Source organism: Balaenoptera physalus (genome assembly GCF_965194825.1).
Source record: "Balaenoptera physalus genome assembly, chromosome: 2".
In the NCBI taxonomy this organism is placed as follows: Eukaryota; Metazoa; Chordata; class Mammalia; order Artiodactyla; family Balaenopteridae; genus Balaenoptera; species Balaenoptera physalus.
This window is the reverse complement of record NC_138883.1, coordinates 99,094,932-99,118,970: the sequence shown is the minus strand read 5'-3', so window position 1 is coordinate 99,118,970 and position 24,039 is coordinate 99,094,932. Positions and strand designations below refer to the sequence as shown.

Genomic DNA, 24,039 nt, shown 5'->3' with positions numbered 1-24,039 from the left:
ACTTCCAGAAGATCCCTCAGCTACCCTGACTTCACCTCTCACGAAGGTGCATGCACAACCCCCTCCCTGCCACACACGTGTGCACACACACACACACAGTCACAAACACACAATCCTGAAGGCTCTTTGGGAAACAGGAAGTGGGATTCTCAGGATCCTACCTTCTCAGACCCTAAAAGCCTTCTCTGCCCTCAAATTGAAACTTCCTATAAGCGTGATTTGGATTCCTTGAGCACCTCCTCACAACATTCCCCAGGGAGTACTACCTTACCAGGAGAGAATAGAGATATCTAGACAGGGTTAGCATACATTAGAATTCACTCTACTTCGTTTGGGGAGAACTTTTCCAATATCATTTGAAACGACCCTAGGAGAGACCTAAAGTGTTATAAAGTTAGAACTGATCCTCAGAGCAATGGAGGCAATGCTCACAGATGAAGGGGCGCCCCTAACACCTTCCTTCTTTTCTCCTTCCTCCTCTGCACAGACAAGCTCAGGACTGCCTGCCCCTTCTCCAGAATATGAGTAGCTCTCTTTCCACCCCTAAAGTCATCAGAGACTCTCAAAATTTCATGAGGAAAGGGCAAGAGGACAGAGACCAGAGATAACTGAGAGGCTCTGATTCCCACAGAAGCTTGGTCTTTCACAGAATTTGGATGGAAAGCCTCTTTACGAGTTTAATATACTTTCATTTTCTTCTCTCTCCTGGCTCTTCTGTTTCCCACCCCTATCCCTTCATGGACATTCCCTGGTACATTAGGTTTGTTTGAGCCAAGCATGAACCTGCTTGCAAAAACAGAAGTTGGAGTGTAAGCAGAGCTCTGTTTGTCCTTCTGGGGAGACTAGAGGCTCTTCCCTGAAAGTGTCCCACAAGGAAGTATGATGTCATCCCTTTGTTCTTAGGGACTTTCTAGCTCACCATAGTTGTAACAGGATCCTTTCTGAGGGCACGAGTCCCACCTGCTGCTGTCATATATACCTTTTCACCTTGGTAAATGATTGGAGTACAGCCTTATCACATCCAGAGACCTGAGGCTATGACTATGAAGTCACCCCAATTCCTTCTCTAGCCCTGCCTCTGTTTTGTCCTTTTATTTCTGCATTAATTATTGCCTTGACTAGGAATTTGACGAGTATCCTAATTAAAGCATCTGAAATTTTTTTCTAGCCAAAATATTCAGACCAACACTCGGAGAAGATGGACATCACACATAATTAGGAGCATTACAATAAAGCCAACCTACATTGATCTCATGTATTCTAGTGTACAAGGCACTTTCTCATCTATTACTACAGATTATACTCATAGTAACTAATGCCATGAGGGAAGCCGGGGGACTATACTTAGCGCTTTTACAAATAAAGATTCTGAGATAGGTTGGCTAAGTGATCTTGGCTTATAAGTGGCAGAAACAAATGCCCTGTTGAATAAATGGAGGGAAAGGGCTCTTAGTAAGGGAGCAGGAAAAGGTAAATAGGCCCCACTAGAAGAATTACACGGTGTGTCAGACAAAAATCAGGGTCTGATTTACCTCATAAGGATCATACTGATTTAAATAATGTATAAATATTTCTGAATGAAATAACCTCTACCAGTCAGCTTTCTGGTCTCTTTCAGCCTACTGATAGTCTGTTCTTACCACCACCAACATGCTGCAGCCAGAGAAATGCAACCTGCTCATATTACATCACAGCACATCAACTCATCTTATATGTCATGTCATCTCACCATATCATATCATATGTCATGTCATCTCATCATATCATCTCATCTCATATGTCATGTCATCATATCATATCATATCATATCATTTCTCCTGTGTAAAACCTTTCAGTGGCTTTCCATTGCTCTTAGGATAAACTCCAAGCATTCACATGACCCTTAATGGGAGTTTGCATGATCCTGTCCCTTAAGGTCTGTTTCTGCTTTGTCTTACCTCCCATCCATCCTCACTCTCTCCAATTCAGCCACACCTCCATTTCCTCAAGTACTACTCCTCCTTCACATCCAAGCTCAATTGACACTTCCTCAGGTAAGTATTTGTTGACCTCCTGACTAGGCCAAATAACCCTATTATAGGTTTACATAGTCCCATGTCCCTCTCCTTGGAGGGCTTAGTAATTTTATATTTATTTGTGTGATTAGTTGATTAATGTCTCTTTTATCATCTACACGGAATGACAGAGGTGCATGGTTTGGCTCTCTGTTGTTTCCCCAGTACCTACCACCACACCTGGCAGGTAGTTGGCACTCAATAATTAATATCGCTTGACTGAATGAACAAATGAGCAAATGGAGCATGAGGGCAATCTTTTTAACTAATTAATCCTCATTAAAATTTAAAGTTTAATGGAAAGCTATTGGTAAGTATCCCAAAGATGAAATGGGCAGTGGATAAATACAACCTATTTCTGTGTTTTGTTGCAAAATTCTGTGAATGATTTCAGTCTTAAAGAACAATTGAGAAGTTCTTATGTAAATGCCTCTTTTCCACTTTCATTGGGAATGACTGTTTTCCTCTCCCCACACCTTCTCCTATCAAGTAACCACATTATCTTTTTTAAATGGCAGTTAAATAGTGGTGGTGAATAATTGTGTAGCAGGAAGCTCTTGATGGTCAGAAGCACTGGTCAAGTGGCTCCCTGTGAGTGGGGCTAGAGTCACTCATCCTAATACACGACAGTGGGGACCCAAAGAGGGATGGGATGTGGGCCTCTGTCTGAGGAAATGACCACCTTCCCCTTTCAACTTCCCAGCTCTTTGTTAAGAGCCTCACCTTGAGCTTATTTACATGGAGAAAAGCTTTTGCAACAGATGCACACCTGTTCCCCAATATCCTCAGTGTGAGCTGTGGGGTTTCCTGATGAAAGGGTTTGTTCATACAGAGCTCATTGAGTCTGATTCAGAAAGAAAAATGAGCGAAAGGAACATTATATAAAAACCAGCTCTGACTAAAGAAAAGTACTGAGAGAAGAGAGTATTAAGGTAAAAAAGGCAAAGCAAATAAGAGGTAATCATCAAGAAACCTTCTTAACCAGAGTTGTATTTCCTAAAGCAGAAATGAATGTATATTTTCCTCTCTATTAGACTGCTTCAGAGAGAGAAATATAGCTCAGCAGATTAAAATGGCATTTGTGCAATGATCTTTATGTCACTAACTCTTTGTGGGGGGAGGGATAGATGGAAAAAAAGGCTTGAAATTGGTTAGTTTGGGGCCTTTGTTGGTTATTGCCAACATATTTGTGTCAGGACTCAGGAAAGGATTTAGCTCTCCACTTGATCTGTGCATGTGCCTGAGGGTCCCTGAAGTTTTGAAGGAAAGAAACCAATGGAGGATTTGTGTTTCGCTCCATCAGTTTGGACCTAGGAATCTAAGAAGATGCTTGTAGCACTGTCTTCCCTCTTAGCAGATTTTTTGCTCTGAATCATCGCAACATGTAAAGCCCTGACACCTAGGATATCCTGAGGGGGAAAGCAAGAGAGAAGGATGTAATTGTGCCAATTCATCTGGCCAGGAGACTGGGGGCACAATGTCCTCTGGGCAGAATAAATTGTTATTTTGGGACCTTGTGTTGATCATTTTGGCAGTAGTATCCTGGAGGGACAAATCCAGAGTTGCAGAAAGACGTTTGGGTGCCTGGGGCAGGAAGTCAATTAGTTATAAGGCTCTCCTTTTCCCCACTCATATTCACAGGGTGAATATCCATTAAAGGCCCAATTTAATGAAGTGGTAGCTGATATACGTCCTACAGCCTAATTTTAAAAACATATGATGTTCTTTATTTCATTAATTTGTCATGCACATAAATAAAAATAATTACATTGTACAACTTGCAGTATTTAACACACAGCAAAATGCTGAAATGAAAAATGCACATATACCTGTTCTGTGGAAGTTCCATGTCTCATGACATTCAAATTCTGGTTCTCTTTGCCCCTCAATTCCTCTTCTCATATTTGATAAAAAACTTCACTCATTATATTTTAAGAAGAAACATTTTCTTTGGTTCTATTTTTGTAAGGCAATCTGGACTTTATTTCCAGTTACCCTTGCAATGCAGCCTTGAATTTCCAGCTGCCACCCACCATCACCATAGAATTAAGTACAGTTCTCAGATTTAAAGGGCTAAAAAATTCGCAAGGTAAACGCTTTCAACTCTGAAAACAAAGAAACAAACACACTACCAAAAAAATCTACTTTAAGAAATTTTCTGTTTTGGAAAGTGCTATCTCATTGTTCTAAACCATTCAGACCATTCCATCTACTCCTTACTTTCCAAGTGAACCCCATTGCAGTTCTACCCAAGCTCCAGTCATCACACGTGGCCTAGAGGTGAAAGACTGTGGAGAGAGCAGCAGTACACAGGACATGGGATAGGACTGAATGGCAGTGTTCAGGGCCATCAAATTCACCAGGAGGAGGGGGAGTGTAGAGGTTGGGGCACTGGGGCTTTGTGACTTTCCTTTGCCAGTTAATGTCCTTTTTTCTTCTTGAAGATTGTTGCCTCCCAGCTTATGCTTCTCTCCTCTTCTTCCTCAACCTCCTCCTCCTCCTCAACCTCCTCCTCCCTCCACCTTCCTCCTTTTTCTCTTGACCATCTTTAATTAATAGAATAGAGGATCCACTATGAGGGAGGTGGCAATGGAGGCTCTAGACTGGATGAGCGCTATACAAAGGCAAAGCACCCAGGGGACTGGGGAAAGAGAAAGATGAATGAAGTTTCTTCCCCCATAGAACCTGGAGAAATGCTACCACAGGCAGCAAAAAGGAGAATGGAAGTGACCACAGGATGATGAAAGACTTATTTTTTGTGTGTTTTTGTACATACCTTTCATGTGTAGTCAACTGAAGTAACTAATATTTGTCTCACATTTTCCATTATGTAATAGTTCTTTTTCCTATGTTCATTTAGAAAATGTGTGTCCTTCCTGGTTGGCATAAGCTGCTTAATGCAATCTCTTTCATCTGCGTTGATATTGACCTTTCACCTGAGATACCTTCCTCCTTGTGTGACCCATTCCTCGTGTCATTAGAGCATCTCAATAGTTAAATTTTTACATGATGGAGAATGCATCATTGAAGAGCAAACATTTTTGAGATTTTTTTGGATCTGTTTTAAAACGGCAGCTTGGATATTATCAGATTCATATGTTTACACTGTGCTGTGTCCCACACAACTTGTAAATATTTGATAAATGTTACCTTTTAATTTCTGATAACATTATGAAAGTGTTAAGAAATGTTATGGCTGATAACCTCTTTCTGAGCCTAAGATTCACATTTACCAAGCAGAGTTATTGATTGACTAGAGCAAAATGATTTTGTTTTCAGGGAAACAAAGTTTCTCAGAGACCACATTCAAACTTTCCCTTCATTTAATTGTACCTTTTCCAAGGACAGAGATAAGATTTTTTTTCCTTCTGATTCTCAAGCAGGTCAACCTGGGTCTACTAAGACCAAATATTTATGGACATATGTGGGTATGCAGCTCCCTAATGACAAATGTGTGATAATATGTCAGAATGAAAGATTTTTGAGACAGTAATGTTGACTGTCTGAGTCGGGCATTTACTTAAGCTGTGTTGCTGGGAAGCAAGTACCTGGCCTTCAGTAAATTAAAGCATTTTCTATGGAATGAGTTCACATTCTGAAGTATAACTTCCAAGATCAGGACATCCAGGTACAAAGGCATCATCCTGTGCAGAAAGAGTTGGCAATTTTTACACAAGCCTGAGAATACTTTATTCCAAGTCTATGTTTCACAGTAGATCAAACTTTGCTGGTTTAGATTAATAAAGAAGCACCAAATAATAAACTAAAGTTTGACAGGAAAATGTTTAAAAAATCTGCATACCACACTACATGCTTCTATTAATATAAAGTACAAAGATATAAAAATATATTTTATGCTATTAGAATACAAGATATTGGTTTTCCTGGGGGCAGTGACTAGAAGGGACCTGATGGGGTCCAGTAAGATTTTGTTTCTTAATCTGTATACTGTTTACATAAGTGTGTCCAGTTTGTGAAAATTCACTGAGCTCTACGGTTATAGTATGTATACATGTGCATGACAAAAATTTCATTTTCAATTTTCATATATATTTAATAAAATTATACACACATATTAAGGTCTGCATGAGTCTTGATAGCTTTTAGTTCTGTTTTTCTTTAAAGAAAAATACATTTTCTTTTTTTTAAGTTCAAATGGATCTTTTGAGTAAACATACTTGTATTCTCCTTCAAGTTGGCACATGCATACTTACACACATTTTTTGAAGGAAATCTCTCATTATACCCAACTTAGTTTTTGTGTAACTGTTCATAAAAGTGAGAACTTATTCCCACTGAATCACCAAGCTCTGAGCTCCCTGAGGCAGGGGGCATGTCCTGTTTATACCCTCGAAGCTTGGCCTATGGTAGGTAATCAATAATTATTGAATCAAATGCAAAAGATCAGGTAGAGCAGGACCCCTGATATTCCCTCACCCTGACCCCCTGTCCCTTCAGTCTCTTTCCACTTGATAGTTCATAGCATTGAATACAAAAGGGAGTTAAAGCATAACTACTTCTGCTGTGACCAGTTACATGATCTGTAGAATCCAGCCTCAAATCAGGAGATATTGCACAAGGGCCAGGAAGTAGTCAAGGACAAGAACTGAGTAACTTCATCAGCGTTAGGCAAACAACAGCGAGCACAATGGCCACACTAAACAGGGCAAGCTCAAAGTGCAGTGTCATGGCCAGATGTCTCCTTTCACTGGAATGCGCGCAGGTGTCCCTTAGGGACCTGCCTTGCAGGAATGATTACAATGAATATTTACCAAGTGATTTATGGCATATATGCTTTGCCATTTTTCAATCTCATAATAATTTTGTGGTATAGGTAATGTTATATCCCTGTTTTATAGATAAGGAAGATGAAGCTCAGGAAAGTTAAGCAATTTACTCTTAGTTACCAAGTAAAGGACAGAATTGTAACTCAAACCTAGGTCTGGTTGATGCCAAATCCCATGAACGGATGGCCTCACACATTTAAAAAGAAAAAAAATTCTGTGAAAACTTAGAATTATTCCGATTAAGATCAGAAATTTTTTTAAAAGTTGGGGGGAATACTGGAGTCTTCTACATTATTTTTTATTTTCTGGATGATTTTGCAACTGCAAAGGGGAGTTAAAGAGGCATTGTCCCTGTTTTCTTTTCAGGGATAATTAATGTTGATTCAGGTCTTATGCTATATGCGTCTTATTTTATCCCTTACAACAACTCTGGGAAGAAGGTACTATCATTATCTCTATTGAATAGTGACCTGATTGAAGAATGTCAAGGTTAAATAACTTGCTCAGGGCCACATCCAATGAGTAGCATTTCCAAGTTTGGGAAATAAGTCTCTTCCTCTCCACAGTCGATGATGCCGTGTAGGTTTCCTCTCTAGAGCTAACCCTGGCCAATGGACAGTGGCTGCCTGTAGTTCTGTGCTGAAACACATTGCGACGCCACTGCAGAGCTCCACGGGAAAGAAGGCTGGGGTAGATTAGCCATGCCACTTCTTTGCCATCGCTATGCTCTACTCTTCCCACAACCCACTTCCCTTATGCCCCTGGGGATCCACCAGTATTTAATTATCCCAAGACTTGTTATGCTTCTCAACCTGCAAGGCATAGACATGAAGACCACACCCTACTGAGCCATCTTTACACTTGCATGCTCCAAAGAAACTGCATTTGTTCCATAACCAACTAGCAGATATAGAGGTTCACAATGTTTCTACTTAGATTTTAATTTCACATAAGGAGACCTTAAATCGCTAAAGTAAACAGACCAAAATTATTCTTAATATAATATCAATTCACTTAAAATAAAAAGATATCAAATGGCTATACTATTTTGTGAAAGTGAGAAGCAGACGAGAACAATGAAAAAGGAGCAAGATTGGAGTCAGAACTATCAGACCCAGGATTCAGCTTGACCCCTTGCTGGTTCTGCAGCCCTAGGCTAATCACTCCAATGTGTGTATTCTGAAGTCACACCTGGGTTTAAATCCTGGCCCTGACATTCACAAGTGCTATGACCTTATGCAGTTTGCTATGTTCACTAAAGCTTCATTTTCTCATTTTTAAAAGGTGGGCAACAACAGCTACCTCATTGGGTTGTTATGAAATTCATGGAAATGTTGCATGTTAGCTGCTTGACATGGTCCTTGCAACCCTGATGTCCTCCACACATGCTAGCTGTCATCATCATTCCTTATCACTCAGTTTCCTCATCTATAAACTTGGCAGTGAAACAAATGTCTGTATCCCTCACAAAGTCCATTGACAAGTTCAGGCTTTATAAAAATATACCATTTTATTTATTGTATATTGTTCACACTTCAAAGAGTATCTAATCTATCTATTAAGGAAACAGGCCAAAAAACAAAAGAATAAAAGATAATAACTTATGATAGACATGTGCAAAACAAGTGAGGAATAATAGATGCGTATGGAAAAAATCTTGAAATAAATAAAATAATTCAAACTGAAAAGCTTAAAGTGTGGATTTTGAAGGAAGAGAAAGGCATGCCTTGTCATAGAGCACAGAAAAAGAGGTTAAGTCTCATTCTCCTGGAAAGAATATCCTGCTCCAATTCAGAAGACTTGCTATCAAGTTCTAACTCTGACACTCCTTAACTTTAACTTTTTTGAAACTCAGATTTTCTCATCCTTGCAGAATGGGGAAAGTGATAACATCGGCCCTTCCAAGGTCTGAGAGAATAAAATTAGATCATACATGTGAATTGGCTTTGAAGAGCTGAAAAACAGTAAAGACATAAAAATTGTTTTTAGTTGATGGTACAAGGCAAAGCCAGAACTAGAATATGGCAAGTGAACTGCGTAGGGTGTAATATTTAAGGAGACACTCAGCATGACTCTGAGAACGTGCCTCTTTAGAGTTTGCACCCCAGTCTCCTCATTTGCCTCATTCTCATTCCAGGTCTGGGGCAAAGAGACAGCAAGCAGTTCTCTCTAAATGGAGCAAAATCTTGAAGATAAATAAACAGACATGAGGGCACAGTAATAAGTCCAACTAATAACAGGCTTATAAACCACCAAACAATGAGTCTGGACCCACTGAGACAGTAGAGCAACCTCAGGTTTTGGAGAAGGGATGTAGATTGTGTTTTCATGGCCTGAGCATATAATGCAGAAGTTCAGTCAGATTCTGAAACGCATAACAGATCTATAGAAGGGGTCAGTATTACTCTGTTTTACTATGGATTTAAGGAGAAAATAAAATTATGGATAACATTGTATGTCAACTATTAAAATTATGAATTAATGACTATCTCCCTGCACTTAGAAGAACCAATAATGCATGCCCTCATACCTTAGTATGTAGGGAAAGTGTGGTGGGGATTTCCAGGTAACTCATGCCACACAAACACTTGCCATCGGTACAAATTGGCTACTAAAAAGGGAAACAGCATTTGGATAAGCTGGTATTTTCAGCACAACAATTCTTGAAACAGAGCCGCTTGGATGTAACTTTGAAGCAAAGTTAATCTGAAGCCTACAGAGTGTCAATGGACTTGTGTGTCTAGATATCTAATGGCAGAGGTCTTAATTTTGTTCTGTTGTGGGTTGAGAAAGAGCTTATAGGGTCATGGAGGGTCAGAGACCTAGGAATTTATTTTAACCTATAATGGGAAAGTTTTATCCATTGTATCTAAACTTATCAATTAATAATGGCTGCCAGGAGCACTGTCAAATGAAGGATTCCAAGGCCTCAGCCAGGACCAGCAGGAAAGAGCCACAACTGATTAGCAATGTCTGTTACAAGTGTTACATAGATGAGCAGTGTTGTGTGTGCCATGTAGAGTCCCCTGATCTAGTTCAACCTTTTTTTTTTTTTTACAGTTAATAAAGCTAAGGCCCTAATAGGGGAAGACTTAATCAAAGTCATGCAGAAGGTCCATAAATAAATCAAGAATCAAACTCAAGTTACCCAATTCAATGCCAATCCTTCACAATCCACTTCTCAAATAAGTCACAGAACATTTTTATTTGCTTCTCACTAAGTTTATCTGTGCTTTACATTTTGGTGCATAAGGGACGATTCAGCATCTCAGAGTAATGCTTTTCTTCAGGATATTTTGCTCTAGCTTAAAACACGTCTTTTCTAGGCTACTAGATGAGAAATGCAGCACAATGGGAGCCTTTGCTGAATATGAAGCAGATTCCTAGAAAACAAGTGGGCATTGATTTATTTTTATCGATGTGCTTTTACTAACTGACAGGAAGTGTTTTTTGAACACCTCTCTCCCAACCATTCCACTCCAATAAGCCACTGAGTTTGATCTTTTCCAACACATGGTCCATCCCGCTGTCGGGAGAGCTGAGAGCTTCACCAGCCACAGTGCTAAGTGGGCCAACAGGCACCTAAGTCTCCCCCATTAGGATGGGTATTTTCCTGATGCAGGACTTGCATCCTGACCTGAAGATAACCCACCCATTTTGGGATGTGCGAATGGGAAATGGGCTGAGATATGGATACATCAGTAAACTCTTGGCCTTTGAAAAGAAGAGATTCAGCTAGAAATAAACTTGCAGATGAACTATTCACATAACCCATGTATAAAGGCAGGTTTGGGGAAAAAGTTATAAAATGAATGGGAGAAAAATCAGCTATTTTTTTTCCCTTTGCGTACAGATGTTATCTACTTACAAGTCATTAAGCATTAGGCATTGTCTAGAATCTCCAATTCAATGTCACTTTCTCTGTGGAAATCACTGGCACAGAGGCATACAGCATTTTGAAAACTGAGTTGGGAGGCACTGGGAGTATTGTTTCTAGGAGTAGAGTGAAATGGCTTCCTCTGGGCTAGAAATAGCCCACTGAGTCCTTTTATTCTCATTTACCACCTAAACACTGGACAAATGAAGTATTAACAAATTCTAATAAATCTGAAAATATTATCTTTTTAAAAATGATGTTCTTGCCCATCAAAGAGAGTTTCTCAGAGTTTATTTCTGCTTAGTTTGTTTTGTTTTGTTTTTAATTGATACAATATCCAAATCACTACCAATTAGAATAGAAGGGAAAACATATTTCACCTATATCACCATCCAACCAACCACAACATTCTTTTTGTTATGTTCTCCTGAGCATGCATTTCTCCATAGCTATAACTTCTTCTTCATATTATTATTTTTTACTTAAACCCATAAGTTTTTTCATGTTTCTTTAAGCTTTATTTTTCTAAAACCAGTATTTCTAATAGCTGCAAAATATGTTACCAAATGTATGTGCCATAGTTTATCTTTTTAAAACCTTTATTGCTAGACATATGGGTTATTTTTAATTCTAAATAATACTTCTATGAACATCTTTGTGCAGACACACTTACTGTATCTTTGAGTTTCCCTTAGCCTGGATTTTGTTGCTATTTTTCCTCTCATTCTCACTTCTCTCTCTCATTTTCATTCCAAAGCAAGCACTTGGATTTTGGGGGGTTTTTTGTTTGCTTGTTTGCAAACGGTTAAATTATTTAAAATATTTAAAGTTTTGCAAAAATCTTGTCTGCCGTTTTCTGGGTTATGGTCTTGGCCTGAATTAATGCAGTTTTAACTTCCCATACTCACACGGAGGGCCAAATTTCCTCCAAGGAGAGATAGTGTTTGGATCTACTTTGAAGGTCCTCAGTGACATTCTAGGTACAACACTCCTCTGTGCTGGTGGCCACAGCAGGGACATGACTGAGAGGCCTGCCTGAAATAAAAATGGCACGTTTATGGATGTGGATGTGTTTGTCCAAAGAACATTTAATCACTCTGAAGGTTTTTCGCCCTTGTCTGTAGTAAGCAGCGTATTGTAACTGTAGAGTTCTGCTAATGCACACTTCTGCCGGGAAGCTTCCCAGGGTGGGGCACAAAAGACGCTAAGTGGCAGGGGGCGATGGGGAGAAAGCCATTAACAGTCCAGCAGCGAGGTCACATTTGATGTTTCCTTTTGTTTGCAGGATCCAAATTAAGAAGCTCCTTCTGTACTTTCCCTGTTGCCTCCCACCTAAACAGACTCTTGGGTCATCTCACTCTGGTCACATCTTTTGACAATTAGCCACCCATTAACAGGATGATTGAAAAGGAGCCAGAGTGGTTTACACGTAAAGTGCTTACTCTTTTCCAGGAAGAACACATATCTCTACAGTTTCGTTAATGCTTTGGCCGATCAGTACACAAAATAAAATACTTATACGCCAGAAAGCACAGCAGCAAAAGGAAGAAAACAGGGTGGGAAGGAAGAAAATGAAAGAACAAAAATAACCCTTAGAGTTTTTCCTTCTTCTTTTTATTCTTTTTGTAAACATGCTTTAAAAAAAGGGGGGGTGGGTGTTATCTGGCTTCTATCTTTTTCTACCTTTAAAGCCAGTATTTCCAGCCATTTTACTTGTACTTTACTATTATTATCTGGGTGATGGCTGTGACATGTTGATCATATATGGCAGTGAGAAAATTGATTTCCCTCAACAGAAATGCTTCCAATTTTCCCAGGGCCACAATTTTATGTCCACAACAAAATAAAAGGGTCATTTTCCTTAAGATGAGGGGAATTGAAATCTTTGATAAAAGCTATGGTAAATGTTGTACTTTTGATTGCGGAAACTACAGTTTTCACAAACATCTGGCCTGTCTGATATGGGGGTGTGGGTTGGCCTGGGGAGAGGGATTTGAAGGCAAAGAATTGTTGTTATTGTTTTAAAGAGCTTAATTTGCTTTAAGAAAGCCCTGTAAGTCTACGGCTTCACTCTAAGTGTTCATATTCCCATTAAAGGGGAGCTACAAGGGTGCTGCTTTGAGCTATGTGCTAACAAGTAAGTGGACTAAAAGAAGCCACAGTCACACAGATGGGACCTTCTCAAAGAATGAACACCTGTGTGGCCTGCAGTTCAGAATGAGCCTGTCACAAGATGTATTAATAAACTCACCAAGGTTGTTTTGCAAGCCAAAGACATTTTATACTAAGGAAGGCAGAGGGTGGGAGGCTTGAGGCCAGGGACAAATTGATGCAGCATAAGCATAGAAAGAATAAAAACAGAGGCTGTTTTCTGACTAGTGTCCTAATTGCTGCTTTGTTTGGTTAGCATGCTTTACCCAATCTGATGGAAACTGATTTCCAAGTAGCTGATGAAGCAACATCTACCAACAAATATTTAGAATTAGAGACCTTTGCTTCACCCCAAATCTACACGCAGGGTTAAACTGTAAGCTCTCCAGCTAAATAGCCAAGTGTTTTATTTGACATTTGATTTGCCAACAGAAAGATTTTTATATAATGGCTACCAACATATGAGAGATTTCAAAAATCTCTTGGTTTTAAACAGCAACCTTTCTTGAACTAGAAGAATTCTGCCCTCTTATGCATTTCCCATGTAGTCTAAAATAAACAAAGTGCTTTTTTAATCAGAAAAAGTATTTTCATTATGGGATTTTCTATAACTGTGAATAATGAATATTTATTTGTTAGCAAAATTCACAATCCATTATAAATCTAGGAGCACATTCTTCTGGAAAAATATTAACTCCAAGAGGAGCAGAAGTACAATAAAAGTCACAGCAATCTTTCTCAAAGTATGTATTGTAAAGAAAATAGTCTTGATGTCTCTTGATTTGTTCTCCCAGATATTCTTCTAACTCTATAAAAGTAAAATCTGAAATTCTTAGGATTTACATTCTGCAATATTTGCTCTGCATGTGCTTTCATGGTTCCACTGATCTTCTCATCAGATCAGGTGGGATGAGTTCATGTTGATAAAGAACTTGAAAATGAAATGTCAGCAAAGAGGTTGTATGTCTTATTTTCAAAGTTATGGGTTAAATCTGGGGTCAGTAAGCACGGGGCTGGGGCCAAATGCTGCTGTCACCTGTTTCAATATGACCCCACCTGCAAGGAATTGTTTTTACATTTTTTAATTGTTGAAAGACATGTTTAAAAAGAATAATATTTTGTGACATAAAGATCATATGAAATTCAAACTTCAGTGTTGACCATAAATAAAAATTTATCAGAATACAGTCACACACATTCATTTACACATAGTCTCTGGCTGCTTTCACACTACAATGGCAGAGCTGAAAAGTTGCAACAAAGAGGGAAGAGATATGGGGATATATGTATATGTATAGCAGATACACTTTGTTATAAAGCAGAAACTAACACACCATGGTAAAGCAATTATACTCCAATAAAGATGTTAAAAAAAAATAAAAAACGTTGCAACAGACCATATGGCCTCCAAAGCCTAAAGTATTTACATCTGGCCCTCCAAATTATGCATTCCTTTACCTATTGGGGAAACTTATTAGATGATTATTCCAAAGCACTGTGTATGAGTTATCATATAAACATACCAAAAAAATATTCCTTTCATATAGGCATAAACTTTATTTTTTGATACAGATAAAGCTTGATAGGTGTGAAGCCAGTGTAAAATCTTCCCTTCCCAACTCACAATTTGGACAGAGTTGAGGTCTACAGATCTTACATCTGTGGTATAAATAATGTTTCACTGTTACTGAGGAGTCAATCTTGAAAAGTGAGTGAGACATTTTTATGTGATCCTTCAAACAAGAGAAATTTTTAGAGTACTTAGAAAAGTCTGCACCCAGAAGAAATCTAAGTTCTTACACTTTGCTGGCTAAGAGCATTTATGCACTTCTATTCAGAGGTATAGGTAATAGAGAAAGAAAACTCACTTCATTTCCTGAGAGCCATGCTCTTTGAATGTCCAGTTCTTTTTGGTGTGGTTTAGATGATAATTATAAATGGCTCTGAGGACACTGGCCCAGGCAGGATGAGTGACAAGCCATAAATAAGTAATGCTTATTTGGAATCCATGGCCCCACCTCTTTAATGTGAAAAGGTCTCTACATTTAGAATAGTAACAATGAATTAGAGTAACTTGCCTGCCTCATTAACATGTGGTCTGATCTAGGTAAATCAATTTGGAGGATGTCAACGAACTTAATCCTTCCCAAGGGTGAGTTGTGGCTTTTTCCAATTTGTTGACCTTACAATGCCCAGAAGAGTTTTCTCATCTCCTCTCCAGCCTGCCTCGTATACTAAGTGTGTCTGTGCCGAACCAGGAATGTGACTGAGACCCTTTGCATTTATTCTGGCAAAAGCGGTGGATTAGCGCATGCTGGAAGGCCAAGGAAGATGCAGGTGTTTGTACAGAAAATTCATCACACCCACCAAAAACACTCATTCTTAGAATAGTGGTGCTTTCCCTCGCTGGTGTGGAATCAGCCTCCTTACTCGAATTGCACTTCTTAAGGGTCAGCATCTGAGAAACTGCAGAGTATGGTTATGTCTTTAGGACAGAAATATTTGAAACTACACTGTAATCTGGGAGGCCAGGGGGATTTTTCAGGATCTCTACAATGCCCTAAATTTGGTTCAGTGAGTATGTGATTTGCATGGGTGGCCACACCTCTGGATCAAAATCTTTCAGACTGTCATGCACATCTACTCAGCCTTGGCCCCCACCTCAGGATGAATACATAATGCCTGCATTAACTAGTGGGACATGGCATTCTTGGATCTTCTGTTCCCTTGGCTGGCAGTGCCCTGCCCACCAATGAAGCGTTTACAAACCGTGTTTTCTCAAATCAGTGCTCCATGATATGTTAATAGGTGTTCTATGGGGAATAAAACTGCCCCATGGAAAAATAAGTTTGGGAAATTCTGGGTTAAGTAATGTAAAAAAAACTGTACTATTCCTCAGAGCCTTTAATATGGCTACATACATGAAGCATCTGTAAAAGGACAATATTATGTGCATTTCCCAAAATTGTTTGTCCTGAAATACTTCTTTCAATCAACAATTAGACTTCCATGGTACAAAATTTAGGAAATGCTGAATTAAAGAAAGTGAGAATCTCTTGTCTAACGAGTGAGCAGAAATTACTGCAACTAATAGAATCAGAGAATGTTAGCAGTAGAATGGGTCTTAATGGTTTTCTAACTAAAAAAACTCTCAAGCTATGGGCAATTCTCAGGCCTGAGAGACTTTATAGTTATTGCACATTCATGTGCTCATACATCTTACACATGTATATACTATAATTTTTCAAAAACAAGTAAATTGATTCTGTGCTTAATAATGAATTATTTTACTTTAAAGTTCTAGCAAATTCATAAGAGCTTCTTTGTCATCTACCAACCAACAGCACAAAACCTATCATGTGGGAGTCTTATGATATTTTTGCAGGGAAAAGGGAGTTCTCTTACTTACTTGGAAAGGTTTAGAGCCTCTTCATTCTATGTACAAGGAGACTGACATTAGTCTTATTATTATGTAATGAGAATGGTTTCCTTCAGGTTTCTCGGTTATCTCCATTCTCTTTGTGATTGGACAAAAAGTCTTTGAATCAGTGTTTTTTAGAACAGCTGAGAGCATAGTGGTCTGTAGAGGTGATTTCTAGCCGCTCTGCAGGCAGATTGGGGTTTCAGTCTGACCAAGGAACAAATTGTGAGTTAGTTCCTGGCTTCTGTGATGGTAAATAGGGTTGTTGATGGTGGTGGAGTTGGGGTATTTCAGGAACCACACAGACACCTGTGTCCGGATGCTTGCACCAGAGCAGGATACATAGGAAATTCTTGGGTGGTTGGAGGTGGTTTAAGACAGGACCAATGATAGATGGATAGATGAATTAGAACACCACGTCCATAAGACAGTGTGGGTCAAATACAGGTCATGAAAAGAAGCATATTTGCTAAGGTGATAGACAAAATGAACCACCTAGCAAATACGCATAAAGACATTATTTAATCTAGATGTGAAAGTTTAGCTCCATTTAGGATAGACATATGTCTCAAATTAATAAACATAAAAAGGAGAAAGAATATTTAGGAACACAAATCTATATTTAATTAATTTGTCACTTCAGTAAAAATTACTGATCATCTGTGTCATGCACTGATGCTTCTAGACTAAAAAGGACAGCCAGTTCCTCAAGTTTATGAACTGGTCAGAGAGACAACTAAAGAAACACTTGTAGAAGAGTGTGACAAGTGCTAGAACAGATGTAAGTACAGGTTGCTCCATGGAAAAGGAGACTTTCTCAATGATGAGATGAGGGGGCAGAATGGAAAATAAAGCAAGGCTTTTCAGAAAAAGTAATAGGCCTGCTAAGATCTGAAGGATGTGTGGTGTCATCAGATAAGTAAAGGAGTGAAGCAGAGTTATTGCCAGAGAGAACAGCAGGTAGAAAAGCTTGGAGGTGACACTGACAGCCAAATTAGTTTGGAAAACTGAAAGCAGTTCAGGACAACCTTAGGCTGAGTGTGTATAGGTTAGTAGGAGAGGAGAGATGGCATGTGGCAGGGAAACCAGGTGAAGCTACTTGGGTAGGCAGCAATCATTAAGAATATGATAAGATGAACTTTATTACAAAGGCAATGGGAAACTCTTGAAGGATTTTAAGCAGAGAAATAACTTGATCAAAACATATTTAAGAAAGACCAACCTGAACCTGAAAAGAATTGACTTTGGTAGGTATAAGGGAATTGGCTGGACAGAACAATTTGAGATTAGCAGTAATTCAGAGGGAAGATTATTTAGGGTAGTGATGGTGGGGCTGGAGAGAAAGGACAATTTCAGAGATAGATATATTGGATGCAGAAATGTCGTTGCAGAAGTAGAATTAAAGATGGGACCCAAGTACCTTTCTTGGATTCATGTGTGGAAGTCACTGCCATTTACTGAGTAAGGCATCATGAGAGGAAGAGCAGGTGTCTCCTTCAAGATGGGGTATGGTGGGGCTATGCAATACATTCTGGTATTTTTTATCTTTAATTTTTAACTCAATTGCTTAGAGTATATTTGAATGCAGGATTTCAGAGGAGAAATTCCAAGTGATGAGAAGCCCTAGAGTGTACCCTTGGGAATGAATGGCAGGAGTGGAGGTGAAGTTTACTAGAGTAGAAGAGATTAAGAGATGGATTGGCTAGCATAGATTGTTCCTAACAATTCTCAAGTCCCCCAAGATGACAACAGAGCTTGCTGCAGAGATCCAATTAAGCAGTCCAAGTTTAAAATTTACAATAAATGAGGGGGAAGTTACCATGCCACTAGAAGATGAGAGTGACAAGAAGTCAAGAGGGATACAAAGGTAGAAGTGTAATGTTTGGCAGGCCTGTTGCTTTTGGGAGTGATATACTTGGGATATAAGAAAAGTAAAGGCATCTTCTTGAGGAAATTTCAAGGATGTTGGTATCCTCAGGAAAGAACATTTCAGTTAAAGTCAGCAGTTAGGGGATGCATTTGGTAGGAAGATTGAGAACACAGGGTAATTTATGTGCAACATAACAGAAAACCCTGAGAACTCAGTGGAAAATTTGAAAAGAAGATCAGTGGAAGGTTAGGTCCACAGAGGAAGCACAGAGCCATCTGGGGATGACAGTCTGGGGTAAAATGGATGAACAAAATGGTGAGTCTTAGGCAATGACCAGGATAATGGAATGGTGATGAATGTTTGGTTTAGGGCATTAGTAGATTCTATAAGAAATTACCACAAATTTAGAGGCTTAAAACAACATAAATGTATTATCTTACAGTTCTGGAGGTCAGAAGTCCAAAAATGGGACTGACAGGGTTAAAATCAATGTGTCAGAAGGGCATTTCTTCTGGAAGCTCCAGGGAAGAATCCACCCCTTGCCTTTTCCAGATTCTAGAGGCTTGCCCTCATTCCTTGGCTTGTGGTCCCCTTCCAGCAATTTCACTTCACCCTCTGCTTCCATCATCACATATCCTCCTCTGACGCTTCTGCCTTCCTCTTTCCCTTAGAAAAATGCTTGTGCTTACATTAGGTGTGCCCAGTTAATCTAGGATATTCCCCATCTCAAATTGTTTTTTTTTTTTTTTTTTTTTTTTTTTTTTTTTTAACATCTTTATTGAAGTATAATTGCCTTACAATGGTGTGTTAGCTTCTGCTTTATAACAAAGTGAATCAGTTATACATATACAATATGTTCCCATTTCTCTTCCCTCTTGCATCTCCCTCCCTCCCACCCTCCCCATCCCATCCCTCTAGATGGTCACAAAGCACCGAGCTGATCTCCCTGTGCTATGCGGCTGCTTCCCACTAGTTATCTATTTTACATTTGGTAGTGTATATATGTCCATGACACTCTCTTACCCTGTCACATCTCACCCCACCCCCTCCCCATATCCTCAAGTCCATTCTCTAGTAGGTCTGTGTCTTTATTCCCGTCTTGCCACTAGGTTCTTCATGGCCTTTTTTTTTTTTTTTTTTTCTTTTTTTTTTTTTTTTCCCCTTAGATTCCGTATATATGTGTTAGCATACTGTATTTGTTTTTCTCTTTCTGACTTACTTCACTCTGTATGACAGACTCTAACTCCATCCACCTCATTACAAATACCTCCATTTCATTTCTTTTTATGGCTGAGTAATATTCCATTGTATATATGTGCCACATCTTCTTTATCCATTCATCTGTCGATGGACATTTAGATTGCTTCCATGTCCTGGCTATTGTAAATAGAGCTGCAATGAACATTTTGGTACATGACTCTTTTTGACCTATGGTTTTCTCAGGGTATATGCCCAGTAGTGGGATTGCTGGGTCGTATGGTAGTTCTATTTGTAGTTTTTTAAGGAACCTCCATACTGTTCTCCATAGTGGCTGTATCAATTTACATTCCCACCAACAGTGCAAGAGTGTTCCCTTTCCTCCACACCCTCTCCAGCATTTATTGTTTCTAGATTTTTTGATGATGGCCATTCTGACCGGTGTGAGATGATATCTCATTGTAGTTTTGATTTGCATTTCTCTAATGATTAATGATGTTGAGCATTCTTTCATGTGTCTGTAGGCCATCTGTATATCTTCTTTGGAGAAATGTCTATTTAGGTCTTCGGCCCATTTTTGGATTGGGTTGTTCGTTTTTTTGTTATTGAGCTGCATGAGCTGCTTGTAAATCTTGGAGATTAATCCTTTGTCAGTTGCTTCATTTGCAAATATTTTCTCCCATTCTGAGGGTTGTCTTTTGGTCTTGTTTATGGTTTCCTTTGCTGTGCAAAAGCTTTTAAGTTTCATTAGGTCCCATTTGTTTATTTGTGTTCTTATTTCCATTTCTCTGGGAGCTGGGTCAAAAAGAATCTTGCTGTGATGTATGTCATAGAGTGTTCTGCCTATGTTTTCCTCTAAGAGTTTGATAGTGTCTGCCCTTACACTTAGGTCTTTAATCCATTTTGAGTTTATTTTTGTGCATGGTGTCAGGGAGTGTTCTATTTTCATACTTTTACATGTACCTGTCCAATTTTCCCAGCACCACTTATTGAAGAGGCTGTCTTTTCTCCACTGTATATGCTTGCCTCCTTTATCAAAAATAAGGTGCCCATATGTGTGTGGGTTTATCTCTGGGCTTTCTATCCTGTTCCATTGATCTATATTTCTGTTTTTGTGCCAGTACCAAACTGTCTTGATTACTGAAGCTTTGTAATATAGTCTGAAGTCAGGGAGCCTGATTCCCCCAGCTCCATTTTTCGTTCTCAAGATTGCTTTGGCTATTCGGGGTCTTTTGTGTTTCCATACAAATTGTGAAATTTTTTGTTCTAGTTCTGTGAAAAATGCCAGTGGTAGTTTGATAGGGATTGCATTGAATCTGTAGATTGCTTTGGGTAGTAGAGTCATTTTCACAATGTTGATTCTTCCAATCCAGGAACATGGTATATCTCTCCATCTATTTGTATCATCTTTAATTTCTTTCATCAGTGTCTTATAATTTTCTGCATACAGGTCTTTTGTCTCCTTAGGTAGGTTTATTCCTAGATATTTTATTCTTTTTGTTGCAATGGTAAATGGGAGTGTTTTCTTAATTTCACTTTCAGATTTTTCGTCATTAGTGTATAGAAATGCAAGAGATTTCTGTGCATTAATTTTGTATCCTGCTACTTTACCAAATTCATTGATTAGCTCTAGGAGTTTTCTGGTAGCATCTTTAGGATTCTCTATGTATAGTATCATGTCATCTGCAAATAGTGACAGCTTTACTTCTTCTTTTCCGATTTGGATTCCTTTTATTTCTTTGTCTTCTCTGATTGCTGTGGCTAACACTTCCAAAACTATGTTGAATAATAGTGGTGAGAGTGGGCAACCTTGTCTGGTTCCTGATCTTAGTGGAAATGGTTTCAGTTTTTCACCATTGAGGACAATGTTGGCTGTGGGTTTGTCATATATGGCCTTTATTATGTTGAGGAAGGTTCCCTCTATGCCTACTTTCTGCAGGGCTTTTATCATAAATGGGTGTTGAATTTTGTCGAAAGCTTTCTCTGCATCTATTGAGATGATCATATGGTTTTTCTCCTTCAGTTTGTTAATATGATGTATCACATTGATTGATTTGCGTATATTGAAGAATCCTTGCATTCCTGGGATAAACCCCACTTGATCATGGTGTATGATCCTTTTAATGTGCTGTTGGATTCTGTTTGCTAGTATTTTGTTGAGGATTTTTGCATCTATGTTCATCAGTGATATTGGCCTGTAGTTTTCTTTCTTTGTGACATCTTTGTCTGGTTTTGGTATCAGGGTGATGGTGGCCTCGTAGAATGAGTTTGGGAGTGTTCCTCCCTCTGCAATATTTTGGAAGAGTTTGAGAAGGATAGGTGTTAGCTCTTCTCTAAATGTTTGATAGAATTCACCTGTGAAGCCATCTGGTCCTGGGCTTTTGTTTGTTGGAAGGTTTTTAATCACAGTTTCAATTTCAGTGCTTGTGATTGGTCTGTTCATATTTTCTATTTCTTCCTGGTTCAGTCTCGGCAGTTTGTGCCTTTCTAAGAATCTGTCCATTTCTTCCAGGTTGTCCATTTTATTGGCATAGAGTTGCTTGTAGTAATCTCTCATGATCTTTTGTATTTCTGCAGTGTCAGTGGTTACTTCTCCTTTTTCATTTCTAATTCTATTGATCTGAGTCTTCTCCCTTTTTCTCTTGATGAGTCTGGCTAATGGTTTATCAATTTTGTTTATCTTCTCAAAGAACCAGCTTTTAGTTTCATTGATTTTCGCTATTGTTTCCTTCATTTCTTTTTCATTTATTTCTGACCTGATCTTTATAATTTCTTTCCTTCTGCTGGCTTTGGGGTTTTTTTGTTCTTCTTTCTCTAATTGCTTTAGGTGCAAGGTTAGGTTGTTTATTCGAGATGTTTCCTGTTTCTTGAGGTAGGCTTGTATTGCTATAAACTTCCCTCTTAGCACTGCTTTTGCTGCGTCCCATAGGTTTTGGGTCGTCGTATCTCCATTGTCATTTGTTTCTAGGTATTTTTTGATTTCCCCTTTGATTTCTTCAGTGATCACTTCGTTATTAAGTAATGTATTGTGTAGCCTCCATGTGTTTGTATTTTTTACAGGTCTTTTCCTGTAATTGATATCTAGTCTCATAGCGTTGTGGTCGGAAAAGATACTTGATACGATTTCAATTTTCTTAAATTTACCAAGGCTTGATTTGTGACCCAAGATATGATCTATCCTGGAGAATGTTCCATGAGCACTTGAGAAAAATGTGTATTCTGTTGTTTTTGGATGGAATGTCCTATAAATATCAATTAAGTCAATCTTGTTTAATGTATCATTTAAAGCTTGTGTTTCCTTATTTATTTTCATTTTGGATGATCTGTCCATTGGTGAGAGCGGGGTGTTAAAGTCCCCTACTATGATTGTGTTGCTGTCGATTTCCCCTTTTATGGCTGTTAGTATTTGCCTTATGTATTGAGGTGCTCCTATGTTGGGTGCATAAATATTTACAATTGTTATACCTTCCTCTTGGATCGATCCCTTGATCATTATATAGTGTCCTTCTTTGTCTCTTGTAATAGTCTTTATTTTAAAGTCTATTTTGTCTGATATGAGAATTGCTACTCCAGCTTTCTTTTGATTTCCATTTGCATGGAATATCTTTTTCCATCCCCTCACTTTCAGTCTATATGTGTCTCTAGGTCTGAAGTGGGTCTCTTGTAGACAGCATATATATGGGTCTTGTTTTTGTATCCATTCAGCCAGCCTGTGTCTTTTGGTGGGAGCATTTAATCCATTTACATTCAAGGTAATTATCGATATGTATGTTCCTATTCCCATTTTCTTAAATGTTTTGGGTTTGTTATTGTAGGTGTTTTCCTTCTCTTGTGTTTCTTGCCTAGAGAAGTTCCTTTAGCATTTGTTGTAAAGCTGGTTTGGTGGTGCTGAACTCTCTCAGCTTTTGCTTGTCTGTAAAGGTTTTAATTTCTCCATCGAATCTGAATGAGATCCTTGCTGGGTAGTGTAATCTTGGTTGCAGGTTTTTCTCCTTCATCACTTTAAGTATATCCTGCCACTCCCTTCTGGCTTGCAGAGTTTCTGCTGAAAGATCAGATGTTAACCTTATGGGGATTCCCTTGTGTGTTATTTGTTTTTTTTCCCTTGCTGCCTTTAATATGTTTTCCTTATATTTAATTTTTGACAGTTTGATTAATATGTGTCTTGGTGTGTTTCTCCTTGGGTTTATCCTGTATGGGACTCTCTGTGCTTCCAGGACTTGATTAACTATTTCCTTTCCCATATTAGGGAAGTTTTCAACTATAATCTCTTCAAATATCTTCTCAGTCCCTTTCTTTTTCTCTTCTTCTTCTGGGACCCCTATAATTCGAATGTTGGCACGTTTAATATTGTCCCAGAGGTCTCTGAGACTGTCCTCAGTTCTTTTCATTCTTTTTTCTTTATCCTGCTCTGCAGTAGTTATTTCCACCATTTTATCTTCCAGGTCACTTATCCTTTCTTCTGCCTCAGTTATTCTGCTATTGATCCCATCTAGAGTATTTTTAATTTCATTTATTGTGGTTTTCATCATTGCTTGGTTCCTCTTTAGTTCTTCTACGTCCTTGTTAAATGTTTCTTGCATTTTGTCTATTCTATTTCCAAGATTTTGGATCATCCTTACTATCATTATTCTGAATTCTTTTTCAGGTAGACTACCTATTTCCTCTTCATTTGTTAGGTC

General features: G+C 38.6%; 2 long non-coding RNA genes across 2 annotated transcripts in view; both read right to left on the bottom strand.

The window, feature by feature from the left end:
• The window catches only part of LOC309654339, a 1,078,238-nt gene that overhangs the window by 270,409 nt on the left and 783,790 nt on the right, over positions 1 to 24,039 (bottom strand). The gene's annotated exons all lie outside the window — the stretch shown is intronic.
• Positions 1,846 to 24,039, bottom strand: part of LOC309654370 — a 39,052-nt gene continuing 16,858 nt past the window's right edge. The window contains exon 2 of the long non-coding RNA XR_014260196.1: positions 1,846 to 18,885. This is a non-coding gene — a long non-coding RNA (uncharacterized lncRNA). The remainder of the gene's footprint in view (positions 18,886 to 24,039) is intronic.